Genomic DNA, 17,728 nt, shown 5'->3' with positions numbered 1-17,728 from the left:
CAAATGCTTGGCTGGTAAGTGCAAGGTCATGAGTTTGGTGTCAAAAAAAGTAACATGAACCTGTTATAATTTTTTACTGAGAATGAAGATTATGAAGCTGGTGATGATAACTAACTAGATTCTTTGCCAATTAAAAGACGTAAAGAAATAGTTTGAAAGAAAGTTAAATTCTTATCCTAAGATCATATGTTCCACAATCTGTCTGGATGTCCCTTTAATTTAGATGTGCATTGCTTGACTTTATTAGTGATTGAATTAGTCCTCACCTGATGGTTTGTGAGAGGTGAGGTTCTTGAGGTTATCATGATGAAAAATGAACATGTTGATTCACAATTGATAGTTTTGAATCAGCAGATATAAAACCATGCCAAGTAGCAGGTAGTAATCAGTGGTTTCTCCTTCTGGAGAGATTTGGTCTCAAAGGAATTGCATGGCAACCATCTACCTCATGTGGTCTTCAAAGACTTCAAAGTCCTGGAAGTCATCACTCAGTCACAACTGACTTTCCACAATGTTGATGTCAGAAGTACCTGTTGATCACTTGCTTCACTTTAATAATAATCTTTATCTTAGTCTTGACTGTTTTGCAAAGTGTCAAGTACATGTCTTTAGAATTTTAAATGCTGCCACATGTTCACTGTCACATCAGATGAATCAATAGCTGGAGTGTACAAAGATCTAACTCTAGGTTAACTTCAGATACCTCCTTCTGAGCAAACTCCTGATGAGAGAGGTCCAGACAATAGTGAAGATTTTGATTGACCATGTCCCAGACTTTAATGACTTCTCCTTTAGCTTAGACAGAATAAAGACCAGAAGCTGATAACTGAGAATTGAACAGAATTCACACTTTGCAAAATGGTGCCATAACTCATAAATAAACTGTACCAAACTGAAGCATGCAAGACAAACATTTCAAATTCAAAGTGTTTAACATCAGCTCATTCAGAAGCATGTATTTCAAGATAATATTCATCTCCCTTACAAACTCTAACAAAAATGCCTGAGACCATACTGTGACTAACACTTATCCTCAAAACCACAAAAGTACCCTTTCCTAAATTCTCTTTGGAGATATTCAGGGTTATCATCGGTGTGCATGCTTTCTACTGAAGCAAATTAGTAAATTTACCTTTTTTGTGCTGTTTCTGATTGTTGGTAAATGTTTTAACAAAAGTCATAAAGTCACCTTGCTACACATTGAGTCATGATAAAGAGAGTTTGCAAGTAAAGTGCAGTTGGTTTAATCAAATGAGAAGAAAAAGCAAGAGAGACCTGTGGAGATCAAAGGAAGAAAACAAGCTGCTTCTTCTACATCAAAAACAGCCCCTGCAGCTTACTCACTTATAAGGCTTCTAGCAAACAAAGAAAATATGTTAGTCAGCTTTTTAGCTCTGTGACCAAATACCTGAGCAAAACAATTTAGGGAAGAAATTTATTTTGACTCAGTTTTAGAAGTTTCAATCCATGGTATGCTGACCCCAAAGCGGAAATATGATGAAGGGACCTGGCACAGGAAAAACACTCACTTCATAGCAGCCAAGAGCCAAAAGAAAGGGAACGATCCAGAGAAGAATCCAGGGACAAGTTAGAATGTCCAGTATCAGGCCCCTGAAATTATGATCTTAATCCATTGAGGAAGTTAATATCCTCCTAATCCCATCATCTTCCCAAACCCTCACCTCTGAACATGAAACCTTCGGGAGACGTTTCCGATCTAAATAATAACAGAAATCATAAGAAGGATCTTTGTAAAATGATTTGATGTCTAAATTTCCCATGCTTATTCTCACAATTTTAGACTGCTATAAGCAAACAGCAGTTTCTATATAAACATCAATAAAATAATTGCAATAGATCTATTTTCACATATAAAATAACTTACAGATTTACTTTGTAGAATTCCCTTCTTTAAAATAGTCAACAATGTGGAGTTATTCTCATTTTAGAAAGAAAGCCTCATAGGTCCCTAAGTCATCATCAAGCAGCTTTAAAAAGTGGAACAAGAACATAATCTCAATTACTAATCACCATGATAAACTCCTTTCCTCCTGTGCGGAGATTTACACAGTAAGAACCTATGTTATTGCTGCAGTTTGGATATGTGCTGTGTCTCTCAAGGTTTTTGTGTTGGAAGTTTTGTCTCCATTGCACTAATGTGTGAGGTACTGAAAACATTAAGTGATGGAGCCAAGTGGGAATTCCCTGCAGGTGCTGCCCTTGGAAGTAATTAACATAATCTTCATGGAACCCCCATTGAGTTCCAATGACAGTGAACTCTCACAAAAGAGCAAACCTGACCTGAGCCACTCTGATTTTCTGACTCACCATGAGATTGCTCTCACATATCCTTCCACCAACATACCATCTGCCTTTACATCTGCATCAGAAGATGAATACACAAGGCTGCCTAATTCTGGATTTTCTGCCTCCAAAGTGTGAGCAAAATAAACCTCTTTTCTTCATACATTATAAAGCCTCAGGGATTGTTTGGAGCAATGGAAAATGGATTAATACAGTCACCTTATACATAATAATATTTAAAAATTAGAAGCTAGGCCATCATTTTATTTCAGTGGAAAATGGAATTGATGTTTTTAAAAACATTGTTGACAAAAGTCAACCTCTTTAATCACCATTTTATGAGCTGTAGCTTTTGTGCAGTCAGAAATAATTTTAATCACATATCATAATGAAAAGCTTTCATTAGAATTAACTAATAGTCCCAAAAATACTACTAAAGTTTTTAACTTCACCTTACTATGAGGTTAAACACACTAAACTCTTTGAAAAGGCAGCAGCCATGCTATTATCTTAGCAGAATAATCACCTTTTAGATGGTCCCTGGTATTTGAAATGTGCACATGGCCTCAGGTGAAAGTAATGGCCATAGAGAATCTTACAGCATTTTATTAAATGGGTTATTAAATATACTCACAGTTCATAAAATTTAATGGTCTGTCAGTAATGATTTACTTTAAATCAGCCAAAGGCTTTAAGGAAGCCAAAATATGATCAAATGTCATCAACTACTCTGTTGAGCTTAATGTTAGCATTTAAAGTCTCGCCATAAACTTAACAAATTAACTAACTTCCCCCAGCATGAACTGAAAGTCTCCCCTTGAATAAATTAAAATGCTCCCTGACCTGCCAGGATTTTCTGAGCACTGAAAGGATACAGTTTTCTCAACGTATTATGTCAGAAATGTTCCGACAGTAGTCATAGGAAATCATTAATAGTACTCAGTCAAAAGACTGGACCAAATGAGCAGACATGAGAATGCAGCCCTAAAAAATCCATAGTCATTTATTCTATCAGAGAGAGGGTAAAAATGGGAATAGTAATATGAAATATTTCTCTGTAGCAGAGTGAGGGCGACCAGTGAGAGTCTAAATCTCTAACTGCTAATCAGAAAATGTATAAATTCAAGATCGTCACCAAATGTCTTAGCATTTCTATGTAAACTTCTAGCTAAGGAAAAATTTGCAGTTCAACTGCTAGCTGTTAATAAATCGTCTAATGCACACAAACACAGTCTTTCCAAAAATGAGCAGCCAAGTTGTCAGGGGACTCAACTGAAAGGTTCTTACCCTAGTATAAATTACTGTGCAATCATGGTGGTGGTCTAACATGGTGGAAGGCCAAACAGGAATGCTTACCACCCCCTGCTTCTTCTTCAGCCCTAATTGCGGTTCCCCTTCATATTTGCACACACAGAGAATTCCAATTGGTTCCTCACATGTCATCAATATCCGCCCCATGTACCACTTCCGATCAGAGATTACATAACCCTCTGCCTCACTGTATCTGGTTGAAGGAGACAGCCCAAACACCATGGGTTGTGTGCTCCTTTCCATGTTCTCATCTCAATAAACCTGTTCATTTTGTACTTTTACTTCTTTATTGTGCCAGAATATTCTAACATTATGGTGCCTTGAGACTCAGATGGCAGAGTGCTAGCTCCTGGGAGTCACTCCCACTTTGAGCTCTCTGTCTGTGAACCACCTTTTTTTCTCCACCTGCTTACTTGCCACCACTAATCCAGATACAACACCAACCCTCTTCACTCATCACAGGAGAGCTGCCATCTGGGGTTTTCTGGTTTCATTCCTAAAATTCACAAACTTGCATCAGAAAACCTATCTGCTGCCATCTCCGGACAGAGATAGCAATTTTCAGTTCCTTGATCAGAACAACCTGAGGTAAAACTATTATCCTCTTGTTCTCTGGGACCCCACCCCACACATTTTGGTGACAGTTGATGAGAGTGGGTTGGGACCTTCTGTGCCACACTTCCAAAACAAGTGATGACTTCTTTTGATAGGTGTGATCCAGGACAGCTTCCACATTCCTTGGGGGGAGCTAAAGCTCTTACATCCTAAGGTGAAGTTGTTCTCTCAGCTCACTTATAATTTAGTCATGGGGACCATTTCCTGTCCCCCAAAAGACACATCTCTGAGGTGCCTTGTTCATAACCCTTGGTGTTCTTGGCCTCAACAAGGCTATAAAAAACCAAAAAATGATCTTTTATTTATATTTTTGTCACAATGGTGGCAAGTTGGCAGAAGCTCCTCATTTTTAGGCGTTTACCACTTTGAGGATGTGTCCTCTTATTCTGTCTTGTATGATGGCTCAAATACTTCTGGCTCTCTCTGCTCCACCAGGAACTCTCCCTTCTTCCCCACTGTACCCCTTAGATAATGTATCTCCTGCTTTACTCCCCCTCCCTCATATTCCAAGATTAAACCCCACAGCTTTCTCAGCCAGAGGTTTCTGTGCTCCCCTGCGTCATCCTCTTCCCCTTCCTCACCTCCAGTGGCCTTTAATCCTTCCCTTAGTTTCTCTCCCCAGTCTCAGATTTCTCATTCCCCTCACCTCAGCCATCTATTCCATCGAATGACTCTTCTTTTTGTCCCCTACGCTTGCATCACCATCTTCCCCACCCGCTCACCATACTCAGTCTTCTTAGTCTCTGTCCCTCTTCCTCCTTCGGAAACAGGCTGGTCCTGAGGGACTAGTTCATATGCATGTTCTTTTTTCCCCTTGCCAAACCATCTCAGAGTAACATAAATTAGGTTCCTTTTCTGCTATTCTTATTTCAAGAGATTGATTAATTAACCTACAAAAAGGTTCACACCAGTCTACTTACTATAGTTCAAATTGGCCAAATATATTTGAGTGCACTCTGATTCTGTAAGATGTTTGGCAGACTGTACATCTGTTGTCTGTTTGTCCAGTCTGTTTACACTGTACATATTGCCTGTCCATGTTTGTCCATTTGTCTGCTCTGTAAATAGCTGTTCCTTTTTATTTGAACTCAGCAATCTTTTTCCCTTTTTCTTTTACATTTTCAGATCACTTAATCAAGGTGTATTTGGTTTATAGATTTAAAAAGCATGCTTGCACCTATGTTGCCAGCTGGTCACAATGATGCTAAAACTGGTTAAACATAATCCCTTGGGATGAGGAGAGATTAGACAAGACTTCAATTGATAATAAGAAAGAGGTGAGTTCCAGCACACTGGTGCAGGCCCAGGGAGAGTTTAAAATCATTGCTCCTATCAGTTAAGAGCTCACCCTGCTTCCAGTCACACTACTGGGCACTACAGATTTCATGGACCTACCTAGGACATGTCTACAGAACTTCTTTCAATCTGGGGAACTGTGGCTGTGTGAAGTGAGTTCCAGCACACCAGCTCAGGCCTGGGGAGTTTAAGATCGTCACTCCAGTGGTTAAGTGCCTGTCCAGCTTCCAGCCACACTAGACTAGGCTCTGGAGGTTTTCTGGGCCTGACTAGATCATGCCCAGCAACTTTCTTCAATAAGGGGAGCTGAGGGTACTTGAGGTGAATTCCAGCACATCGGTGCTAGTCCAGGGAGAGCTTTGGACCATCACTCACAGTGATTAGAAGCCCACCCAGCTTCCAGAAACACCAGAGGTGGCATGGGAAGTCCTGCAGGCCTGACTGGACCATGCTTAGCAACCTCCATTCAGTCCCAAGATCCAACAGCATAGAAGGTAATTTCCAACACACCCAGGGGAAGCTTTGGAACCTCACTTGAAACATGGAAATATAGGAAAATGCAAGATGAAAGGCCAAAATACAATCTTAAGCCTCCAGGCCATCCCAAAAAAGCCTATGAGCCACATACATTGAAGAAAATACATGTCATATGCATGAAAAACTTAAAATAATAGCAATTGAAATGCAGAAGCAACTCCAAGAAGCTTTAAAGAAATTCAAATTAGAAATAATCTCCCAGGTAAAAGAAGAAATGATAAAAATAATGAAAGAAATGCTGAACACATCTAAAGAAGACACAGAATTAGAGGAACAATGCAAAAAGACAGTATCCCTAGATGAACAATATAAGAAACAAACAGAATACATGAAGCAGATTCAGAGATAGACAGGAAATCAAAAATTCCATTGAAAGTTGGCAAAATCACCTCAATGAAAGTGAAAATAGAATTTCAGACCTTGAAGACAAGACTACAGCTAGTGAACAGGAAAGGAAAGATCTTTTAAAAGTAACAAGGAATCCAGAAATAACAATTAAACAGCTGCAAGATGATGCAAAGAAAAACAACATAAGACTGATAGGGATAAATGAAAAAGAAGAAGACAACACAAATGATATCAAGAGACTATTTACAGAAGTAATAGCTGACAATTTCCCAAACATGAGAATGGAAATTGACATTAGGATTAGTGAAGCATATAGAACTGTAAATAGCCATAACCAAAAATAACTACACCCAGATATATAATAATTACCATCCCAGAAATCCAACATGAGAATAGAATATTAAAAGCTGTTAGAGGAAAAGACATATCACTTATAAAGGAAAACCCATGAGAATCACACCAGATACCACAACACAAAGAAGGAAGTCAAGAAATTCATGGAATGAAGTATTTCAGATCCTAAAGAAAAATGATTTCCAACCTAGCTGGATGTACCCTGAAAAACTGTCCTTCAAAATGGATGGAGAAATCAGATACTTCCATGACAAAGAACAGCTGAAGAATTTCATGATCACCAAGCCAACCCTGCAAATAATACTGAAAGACAGTTTAGATATACATAGGAAAAAAACAATAAGCAAGGAAAACAATTAAACATAATGGAATGATAAAGATGCAACAACAGAAAGATAACGTGTCAACAATAAACCAACAAATAACAGTTATAACCATTAATGTAAATGGTCTCAATGCACCAATTAAAAGAAACAGACTGGCAGAATGGGTCAACAGGAACTGAAAAAAAAAAAGCTGGGGTAGGTATTCTGTTTGCAGACAATGTGAACTTCAAACCAAGAATGATCCTAAGTGATAAAAGGTCACTACATACTGATTAGGGGAAAACTTCAAGAGGAAGAAATAACAATCTTAAATATATATGCACCAAATACCAGAGCACCCAGTTATATAAAGCAAGTATTAATACAAATGAAAAACCAAATTAGCAATAACACAATTATAACAGGAGACCTTAACTCACTGTTGACACCAAGGGACAAATCAACCAGACAGAAAATCAGCAAAGAAGTAACAGAACTGAATCACACCTGTGAACAAATGGATTTGATAGGTGAATACAGAGTGTCCCATCCAACAACATCAGAATACACATTCTTCCTAGCAGTACCTGGGGCATTCTCTAAAACACACCATATACTAGCCAACAGAACATATTTAAGTAAATGCAAAAGAGTTGGAATTATCCCAAGCAGGTTATCAGATCATAGCACCATAAAACTAGAAATTAATAATAAAAGATACTGCAAAAAAAAAAACCAGGGGGGCTGGGGATTTAGCTCAGTGGCATAAGCACCTGCCTTGCAAGCAGGCAGTCATGAGTTCGATCCCTGGTAGTGAAAAAATGAAAAAGATAAAAAAAAAAAAAAAAAACCAGAAACACAGGGAAATTGAATAATACACTCTTGAGCAATCAGTGGGTCACACAGGAAAATTAAACCTGAAATTAAGCAATATCTACAAGCAAATGAAAACACAAATACAACTTACTGGAATCTGTGGGATGCAATGAAAGTGGTCCTCAGAGGAAAATTTATTGCGCTCAGTTCCCTCATCAGAAAACAGAATAAAAACAAATAAACAACCTGATGCTACACCTCAGACATCTACAAACAGAAGAAGCAAGTCAAGCCCAAAGCAAAAAGAAGGGAGGAAATCATAAAAATCAGAGTAGAAATTAACACAATAGAGACTAAGAAAGCAATCCAAAGAATCAATGAATCAAAGAGTTGGTTCTTTGAAAGAATAAATGAAATTGATAAGCCCCTAGCCAATCTCATCTTGTTGCTGATATTATGGTATATTCATGCCTTCAAATACAAAATTGGGATAGTTTATGATGACAAATATTTTCTTTCAGACACAGACATCTGCCTTTTTGTGTGTGTTCCAGCCAGGAGATTCAAGTCAAACTAACATGAGGTCACAGGTCAAATAATAATTTTTAAACAAAAATTTGTGTAATGTGTATGTTATACTTAGAGATACTTAAATATTGAGCAGTCCAAACAATGTCACAAATTTCTTCAGTGCTTTAATGTTAAAACACCCATGGTTAATAAAAAATAGCAGTTCCATTTAATGGTCTATGCTAAGCTTACTGCCTCTACTACACTGTACTGTTATCAATCTTTGCTTCAGGATGTTCAACAACTAAAAGTAAGAGATAATTATAAATTCATTTTAGATTCCTTTTATTGAGATACACCAGATCTTTTCCAGAAAAAAGGTTATATGATGCATATTGAAGCCATAATTAGCTATATTCAACTGGCCTTAAATGACATCACAGCTGATCTCTTTCCTAAATAAAAAGGGTAAAATTAATAAAAAGAAGCCACCTTCCAAAATCAGATGGCATTATATATTCTAACAGCATAAGAGGTACTTATAAAATTGTAAAACCTAAATGTGTATATGACATGACATAAATGACGTGTCAGTTTCTAAAATTTCATGGACCTTATCAATATCCTGTTTTATGCAAAGCCATTACTAAAATTATATTCACAAATATCCTATTGATTCTATTATTTGGCCCCTGCAAACTTAATTGATTCTTTGCCTTTGTCTCCTCTAGACTTAAAGATGTACACCTACCCAAGATGAAAATGCCTGCTATCTACTGAGGATTAGTAGCTCTGCAGAGTATCTCTGACAGCCATTCAACAACTTCAACCCCCTTCAGCATAAAAAAGTCAGATCAGTTGTCACCCATTTCCACTCACGGCAATTTGGATTACGTCTTCAGGAGAAAAATGCTACAGGCAACTAAGTCAATTAAAAATATTATAGGGCGAGGGCCTCAAAGGAGCCAGCCCAGAGGACTTGATGTCTTGTGACTATGGAGGAGACAGATACCTCCCACTGTGAGCCAGATCCCAGGACAAAACACTAAACTTGGCCCTCAAACCCCACAGGGAGACCTTCTTATTATGGTTTTTCATGTTTTCAACAACAGAAACAAACTCAAAAGGAAGAAAAATAACAATCTGATCTTTTAACAGGGACACTTGGAGCTCTAAGACAGGTAAACTGAGACAAGGTGGAGCCGCCCAAACCTCTCTAGGACCATGCTTCAGGTGAGACAAAAAGGACACTGAGTAAGACAGTAACCTTTCTGCAATCTCAAGGGCTACTGAAGTAGCAACTATGCTAACCGTCAGAGAGTGGTAAGCCATCCTCTAACTCCTTGCCCTCACAGGAGACCTCATCACCACTGGATTCACTGCTGGCTGATCTACTTGGACTTGCTGCTGAAGATTGATGGGGCTTGGAACCCACAGCCACCATTAATGTATCCTTCTCAGAGCCTCGAGTCTCACTGGAGGTCTCAGGTAAGACATTCTCTGTACTTGTAGACATGGAGGCCATGTACAGTGTTCTTCCTAAGTTTTCAGGTCACCATTGTACTAAATCCTCAGTCTCTATACTAGTGGGTATTGACAGCCAACCTACACAGCATCTTCAAACAGGGCCCATTCCATTCAAGTTCCAAACTCTCTTCTTTACTCATAGCTTTCTAGTAACTTCAACATGTCTCAAACCCCTTTTGGGTAGGGATCTTCTTTAGAAGCTTAACTTCTTTTTTGCCTTCTCCCTCCCCACAGCTCTAGTCCTCCAAAGACCCTCATAATGCACTGCAAAGCCATCCCTTCCTTTCCATTCTTCTCTGGTTGATCCCATAGTTTGGGATACCTCCAGTCCTATATGCACTACCCATGCCATACCTATTTTAATTCATCTCAGGGATCCTTCAATTTTTCCTTGCATTCTCCAACATCCTATAGCGCTGAAACATTTATGTAAACTTAAATCTATAATCAAGCATCTTTTAGACAGTGGTTTTCTTAAACCTACCCATTCACCCTATCTTCTCACATTTGTTTGTACATTTTCAGGATGGATAGAAGCCTTTCCCACAACCAGGAGACTGCTGGTTACAAACACATCATTCCAAAGTTTAGTCTACCTCAGAGTATCCAGTCAGATAATGGTCCAGCCTTTATTTCTCAGATCTCTCAACAGGACTACAATCAAAATAGAGTGAACCCTAGAGTAGCACCTTGGAACCCCAATGGTGGTCAAGGTCACTGAACTGCCATCCAATTTCACATCACTCAAGCTAAGTGGTGCCCTCCTAACCCTAACTCCCCTGACTCTAAACATTCTGGTCATCTCATCTCTTCCCACAGCCACAATTTTCAGGCTAGGTCATGTTTTGTTATCCTATTTGATTCCTGATCCCTCACATTCTAGTAGTTACTTTTTTCACTATAAGATTCTGGGCAGTCTTTCCTAAAGACTCCCACATTACATGTAAAATTTTTTCATGCCATTCTACATAACAACTTAGTTCTCTCTGCCCTCAGCTGTTTAGTTAAACATGAGACACCTGTAGGTCTAAGATCGCATGTCACTTGTAGTGATGCAGCCCTTCCCACTCTATTTTATAATTTCCCAAACATGATTCAACTATCAGGCCTTATAATCCTTATGCTTCCTATTCTCTCCAACTCAACCCCTGAACCAAAGACAAGTCCTACCTACCTACATTTTTAACTTTTACCCTATCCAATGGGGGAATAATTACCTCTCATAACTTCACCCCTCCCAAATCCACACTTATTTTCATATTCTTCCACTTCTGATCAGAGATCATATAACCCTCTGTCTTTCTGTATCTGGTCAAAGGATACAGCCCAACTGCCATGGGTTGTGTGTGCCTTTCCACATCCTCAACTCAATAAACCTGTTCATTTTATACTTTTTGCTTTTCTGTTGTGTCAGAATACTCTAACATCAATGTAATTTCTCTACATGACACTCATTTGATCAATAAGTGGCTAAATTGATGACAGTTAATTTTACATCTTGATCCTTTTTCAAGTCCATACACTTCTAGAAAATGGAGTAATGAATAATGTAATGTTCAATAGAACAAAAAAACTCCCAGTAGTTAACACCCTCAAAATACCACAAACTGAGGGAAATTTCTCATAAAGCCACTGTAAAAGTATAATATCCATTTTCAAAATTGTATCTGCAATAGTAATGAAAAAATGGTGTAGTTATTCAAAAAATAAATACAAGAGAGAAAGATAAAAATATGGAGAATAAAAAAATAACTCAATCTCTACTTTTTGCTAAATTTCCAGGTCTGCTGTATTGGGAAATATTTGTTTCCAAAGAACTCAAGAAATGCGAAGCCTGCATCAAATGATTTTAATCAAAAACTATCACTTTATTTCTTTTGAATAACACCTTTAATTCATTTCTTCTGATGTCCTGTTGTGTATATATCTCACTTTTTCACCCTTGCTTTGATTATCTCTTGCTTCTTACTTTTTGTAGTTGTATTACCATTCTGACTATAAAAGTAATGCATCCTCAGATCTTTCCAGGTGCTGAACAAATTGGGTGATGCTGCCCACACTGGTGAGAATAGATCTTTATTCAGCCTACAGATTCAAATGTTAATCTCTCCCTGAAACATCCTCACAGACACATCTGAAAATAATGTTTATCATTTTTTATAATATCTGAGCACCCTTTATGCCAGTAAAGTTGGCATAAAAATAGTCATCACCAATAGAGTAATAGCCATTAAAAAGATTAGCTATGTTGATATCTTCTTCAGTGTCTGATTAAAGTTTGAGCTTTGACAAGCTTAAGTAATGAAACAGTTTAAAATTAGCACGATTTTTTATTTATAGAGACAGTTTTTCTTCATAATCATAGACATGACAAAAATAAGTACAGTTTCATGGATACTGACAGTCTTAGTTTGTTTAAGCTGCTATAACAAGTATCATAATGTCAATGGCTTATAAATAATAGAAATGTATTTCTCACAGTTTCGGAGACTAGAAAGCCAAAGATAAAAGTATAAGGAGATTTTGGTGAGGGCCTACTTTTTGGTTCATCAACAGCAACATTTCTTTGTGTCTTCAGATGGTAGGAGGGGTAAATGAGCTCTCAAGAGTCTTCCTTATTAAGACACTAATCCCAAGTCATGAAGGCTCCACTCTTGTGACCTAATCATCTGCCAAAATTTCCATCACTTATTACCAACACTTTTAGGGTGACAATTTCAATTTACAAATTTTAGGTGCCATAAAATTTTGTCATTGCATTGATAAAATACACAAGAATCCTGGATCAGAGATAAATATCTAACACAAAAGTAGTAGTAGCCAATGGTAGCATTTTTCTTATGACAATTCTCACAGTCCCAATATCTCAGGGCATTGAACAACAGGCCAGATAATACCTACCCTCATTTGTGTTGAAGAAAAATTTTAATTGTAAAGAATCAGAACCCTTTATTTTGAGTACTAAACATACCTGTCCTTTGTTCTGGAGGAAAAGCCTATTTTATAAGGCTACTTACTATGGAAACAACCTTGTAAAGTCAATCAGAAACTAAGATTATCACTGCCTCTGCTCTTAAGACATGCAGAAATGTGAGAGATCCCTGAAGCCTCAGCTCGCAAGATACAATCAGTTACTTTAAGGGGCTGCACAACAGTTCATTATACATTGTACCACTATTCCAGGAAACTTTTAACTGTTTTTCAGAAATTTTAGTTGTTTCTAATGCCAATATTAATATTCTTGGGCTTGTTCTATTGTTTCTTTGAGATTAATGAGATAAAATTGCTATATCAGACTTCTTTTATCTTTTTGAACAATTTTGTTTTAATATGTATATTACATTCATTGTTCTAGGTTTCTATTTGTAGAGATCGTTCACTATTTAAAACAAAAATCATGTGTTTCCACATGCAGATTTCACAGCCTTTTATATTTACTTGGTCTGGAAGGAAATAACAAGGAAACAGGCAGTAACATTGCAAAGGCTAGACGATGACAAGAGGATCTATAACTTAAGAATAAAGAATGCAAATGAACAAGCAGGAATAAACAAAAGAATTACAAAGGCTATTCACAGAAATAATTAAGGAAAACTTCCCAAGAATAGGAAAAGGAAATAATATTCAGATGTATGAGGCATACAGAACTCCAGCCACCTACAACCCCAGCTCCAGCCCTGAGCTAACCCTAGACACATAATAATCAAGATCCCAGAAATTCAGCATAAGAACAGAATATTAAAAGCCATCCAAGAAAAGAAAAACATCACCTATAAAGGAAAACCCGTCAAAATCATGGCACATTTCTTGACACAGACCATCAAAACAAGAAGAGCTTGGAGTGAAGTAATCCAAGCCCTGAAAAAAAATAACCTCCAATGCAGATTGATGTACCCTTAAAAACTCTCTAGAAATTAATGGAGAAACAAGGTGCTTCCGAAACAAAGAGGAATTGGAGGAATTCGCAACCACCAATCCAACTCTATAGAGAATACTAAAGGACATTCAAGAGAGAGAGAAAAGTACCAGGATTTCAGGAACAGCAGCAGAGAGGTCTCAATGAATGGGGCAGAAAGTAGAATGAAGGAGAAAAGCAGACAACTAATGGCAGAAAAATAGCACAACAGAAGTGAGCCCAACAGAAGTGGGCCCACTAAGATGCTCTATATAGGAAATATGATTAACCTGAAAAAGGGTTTACAGACCAAAAATCAAATATGAGAAAACAATGCTCTACATGACAGGGAACCAGAGAATAATAGGGGCAACTCGATGAGCACCTGCAGATAGGTTGGAAAGATAGGTTTTGTAGGTAAAGGAATACGGTTGAGACCAAGTCCAGGAGGGAAAAGGTTTGGAACCACCTATGTAAATAACAGGTTGCCCCCTCAATCTAAAAACTGAGGGAGTTGGTGGAACCCAAAAATGCACAGTGTACCCTGTGGGAGTGAAAGGGGAGGAATAATCTTAAAAAAAGAAGGCAGAGGATATTGTTAATAGTGTATCAGGATTAAAAACCCACATTACTCACACTGCTCTGTTTAGATAGATTATATTCTGTCCCAGTATGTCTACTTGCACTAGATCTGATGGCACAGACAGCTATCCCAAAAATAGCAGGATATAGTAGGGTAATCATCCTTAATTCCCTATTAACTTAAGCTGAAGCCCTGTATAACGTATACTTTTACCATGACTGATCTTAGTTCAATCTGGTTTGTTAGATTGCTGCTTGGTATCAATGGATTCTATTCAAAACTATTACAATTGAGAGTATATTCATCTACACTGAAGATGACAAGATTCACTACAATACCCATTCTGGTTTGATTATTACATGCTTTTGAAGTTTTACACTACAATGTTTTGTTTTTATTAATATTGTTATGTATTGCTATATTCAAGTATACTATGCCTGATGATATAGACAATTCTATTGAAGATAACAAGAGACAACACAGTAACCATTGTAGAACGCCTTGTACTCTAGTTTTATATGACTTTTTCATTTCATGTATTTGTTTATAGGAATATGTTTTGTTTTGTCTTGCTTTGTTTTGTTTCTCTCTCTAATATATAGGGATAGAAATACATGTAGAGACTCATGCATGCGTAGAACCTATAAACAGTGTATGAAAACTGATTTTATAATGCATGATGAAATAAACAACTATTTTGAAGAAAAAAGAGACACTAAAGTATCCAGTGCTGATCCCATAGTGCCATGATGTGAAATCCAGCAATACTATTATTCTTTGTTCAGAGTGACTTTAGCCTGCTTTGGTTTGCTTAATCTTAACATACATGAAGATATAGATTACTGCATATATAGGATTGTTAACCATATTACTAAATTTTTGTTGGATAGTTGAACAGAACTATTTGCAGTTTCACTGTTTGAATGTCCACTTTGTATGCTTCACTATTGTAACTTGAACAACTACTTGTAAAAGGACAATATGTAATTATCAAATAGTGATTTCTTACTTATTTTTTCTTTGAAATTAAGTATTATTTCTACCCTTTTTCTGTTTTGTTTACTCTTTCTTTAAATAAAATTTTAAAAAGGAATAATTTTTTAAAAGCCTTAAGAGGGCCAGGGATTTAGTTCAGCAGCATAGGCACCTGCCTCGCAAGCGTGAGGTCATGAGATTGATCCCCAGTATCAAAAGAAAAAAGAGAGGATCGAGAAAAGATGGTGGATAGATAACAGCACCTACAGAGGCTCTCTGAAATAGCCAGCTTAGATTCCAGGAATGGTGCAGCATGGGGAATCCTAAGCTCAGGGAGATATACCCTGCCAACCCAGGAACAAACTAAGCTGAGAGAAACCAATTAGAAATGTAGTTTAGGTGCTACGAATGGAACAGCTAAAGTCTTGGTGCCGCCACTAGAACTCGCGGATTGAACTTGCTGCCGCTGCCACACCTGAATTGGCGCAGCCAGGATAGCCTGCTAGTTTCAACTCCTGGAGATACGAATGCTCTGAGAGCAGGAATTGGTGAACTGAATTGAGAGCAGAGCTGGTGGGGAACCCTGCATCAACCTGGCGTGAGTGAGAGGAATAAAGACCTTTCCATAGACAAAGAGACTCCGACAAATGACATTCTGGGACCAGGCAGACTGGCCAGAACAGAGTGCTGCAGTGACTTCAGTCACATATTCCCCTCTCAAGCATGATTGGTGGGGAGCACTTGACCTGGGTGATGCCATGGACTGAGGCCCAATAGACTAGCCCAAACCAGGTCCCTGCACCTGGCAGTGCACCCTAACACAGTGAAACCTTCAGTAGGTTGACCTGGAGGGGCGGGCCCAGCATAGGCTGCCAGGGTCTGTACCTCCTAGTATACTGTAGTGGGTGCGACCACTTAGCACACTTCAGACAAACTGAAACTGACAAAGAAAGAAACTGGGCCTCCTATATGTGCCTATATGGAAGGAACAAAAAATATGACAAGAGGAGGCAACAAGAAAGGATCCTCAGTCCCTAATCCTGAGAACACTGATCCAGGAAAGGTAAATGAAAAGGAGAATGAGGACAGAAAACATGCAATATCAAGCATGGCACCAATAGACATAAAGAAATATCTTCAGGACCTCGTAGATGAGTTCAAAAGTGAAGTATTTAACCAAATAAAGCACGATATAAATAAAATAATTAAAGAAATGCTGAACACCTCCCAAGAGAAAACAGATGGTTGAATGGAAGAACAAAAAAGGGGGAAAATTATTTGATGGAGAAAATAGAGAAAACAGAGAATACACGAAGCAGGTTCAAAGAGATTACCAGGAAACTAAAAACTCTATTGAAAGCTGGCATAACAGCTTGAAAGAAACTAAGGATAGATTATCTGAACTGGAGGACAGGTTTGTAATGTGGGAACATGAAAGGAAAAACTTCTTAAAAATAACAAGGAAATAAGCACTACAATACAAAGGCTAGAAGATGCCAAGAGGATCTATAACTTAAGAATAAAGAATGTGAATGAAGAAGCAGGGGTACAAAAAAGGAACTACAAAGGCTCGTCACAGAAATAATCAAGGAAAACTTCCCAAACATAGGAAAAGGAAAAGAAGCTCAGATGTATGAGGCATACAGAACTCCAGCCACCTACAATCAAAACAGAACTACACCCAGGCATATAATAATCAAGATTCCAGAAATCCAATATAAGAACAGAATAGTAAAAGCTGTCAGAGACAAGAAACAGATCACTTACAAGGGAACACCCACAGAATTACAACAAACTTAGCACAAACCATCAAATCTCAAAGAGCATGGGGCGAAATAATCCAAGCCTTGAAAGACAATAACCTCCAGCCAAGATTAATATATCCTGCACAACTGTCCCTAGAAATTAATGGGGAAACAAGGTACTTCCCAGATAAAGAGGAACTGGAGGGATTCACAACCACCGATCCAACTCTACAGAAAATACTGCAGGACATTCTAAAGACAGATAAAAGTACCAGGATTCCAGAAACAATGGCAGAGAGTCACAATGAATGGAGCAGAAAGTGAAATGAAGAAGACAAACAGACATATAATGACAGAAAAAGAGCATAACAGAAATGAGACAAAGAAGGTTGGATATAGTTTCTAATATAGATGGCCTAGATACACTAACTTAAGGGGAAAAAAAGAGAGAATCGCACACAGAGTGGATCAAGAGGTAGGGTCTACTGAGAGGCTCTTTATAGGAAATATAATTAGCCTGAAGAAGGTTATGTGGATCAAAATCAAATATGAGAAAATGGAACTCAATGTGGTAGAGAACCAGAGAGTAATAGGGGTAACTAGACCA

The 17,728-nt window shown here is 37.9% G+C and overlaps 1 pseudogene; it reads left to right on the top strand.

Moving 5' to 3' along the window:
* Positions 1 to 2,184: 2,184 nt before the first annotated feature.
* Positions 2,185 to 17,728, top strand: part of LOC134478034 (ubiquitin carboxyl-terminal hydrolase 26-like) — a 41,148-nt pseudogene continuing 25,604 nt past the window's right edge.

The sequence above is a fragment of the Cavia porcellus genome, unplaced genomic scaffold (assembly GCF_034190915.1).
Source record: "Cavia porcellus strain 051 isolate PalLab524CR breed Dunkin Hartley unplaced genomic scaffold, mCavPor4.1 scaffold_11, whole genome shotgun sequence".
Taxonomy (NCBI): Eukaryota; Metazoa; Chordata; class Mammalia; order Rodentia; family Caviidae; genus Cavia; species Cavia porcellus.
The sequence above is the reverse complement of the archived record's forward strand: the minus strand, read 5'-3'. Positions and strand labels throughout refer to the sequence as shown.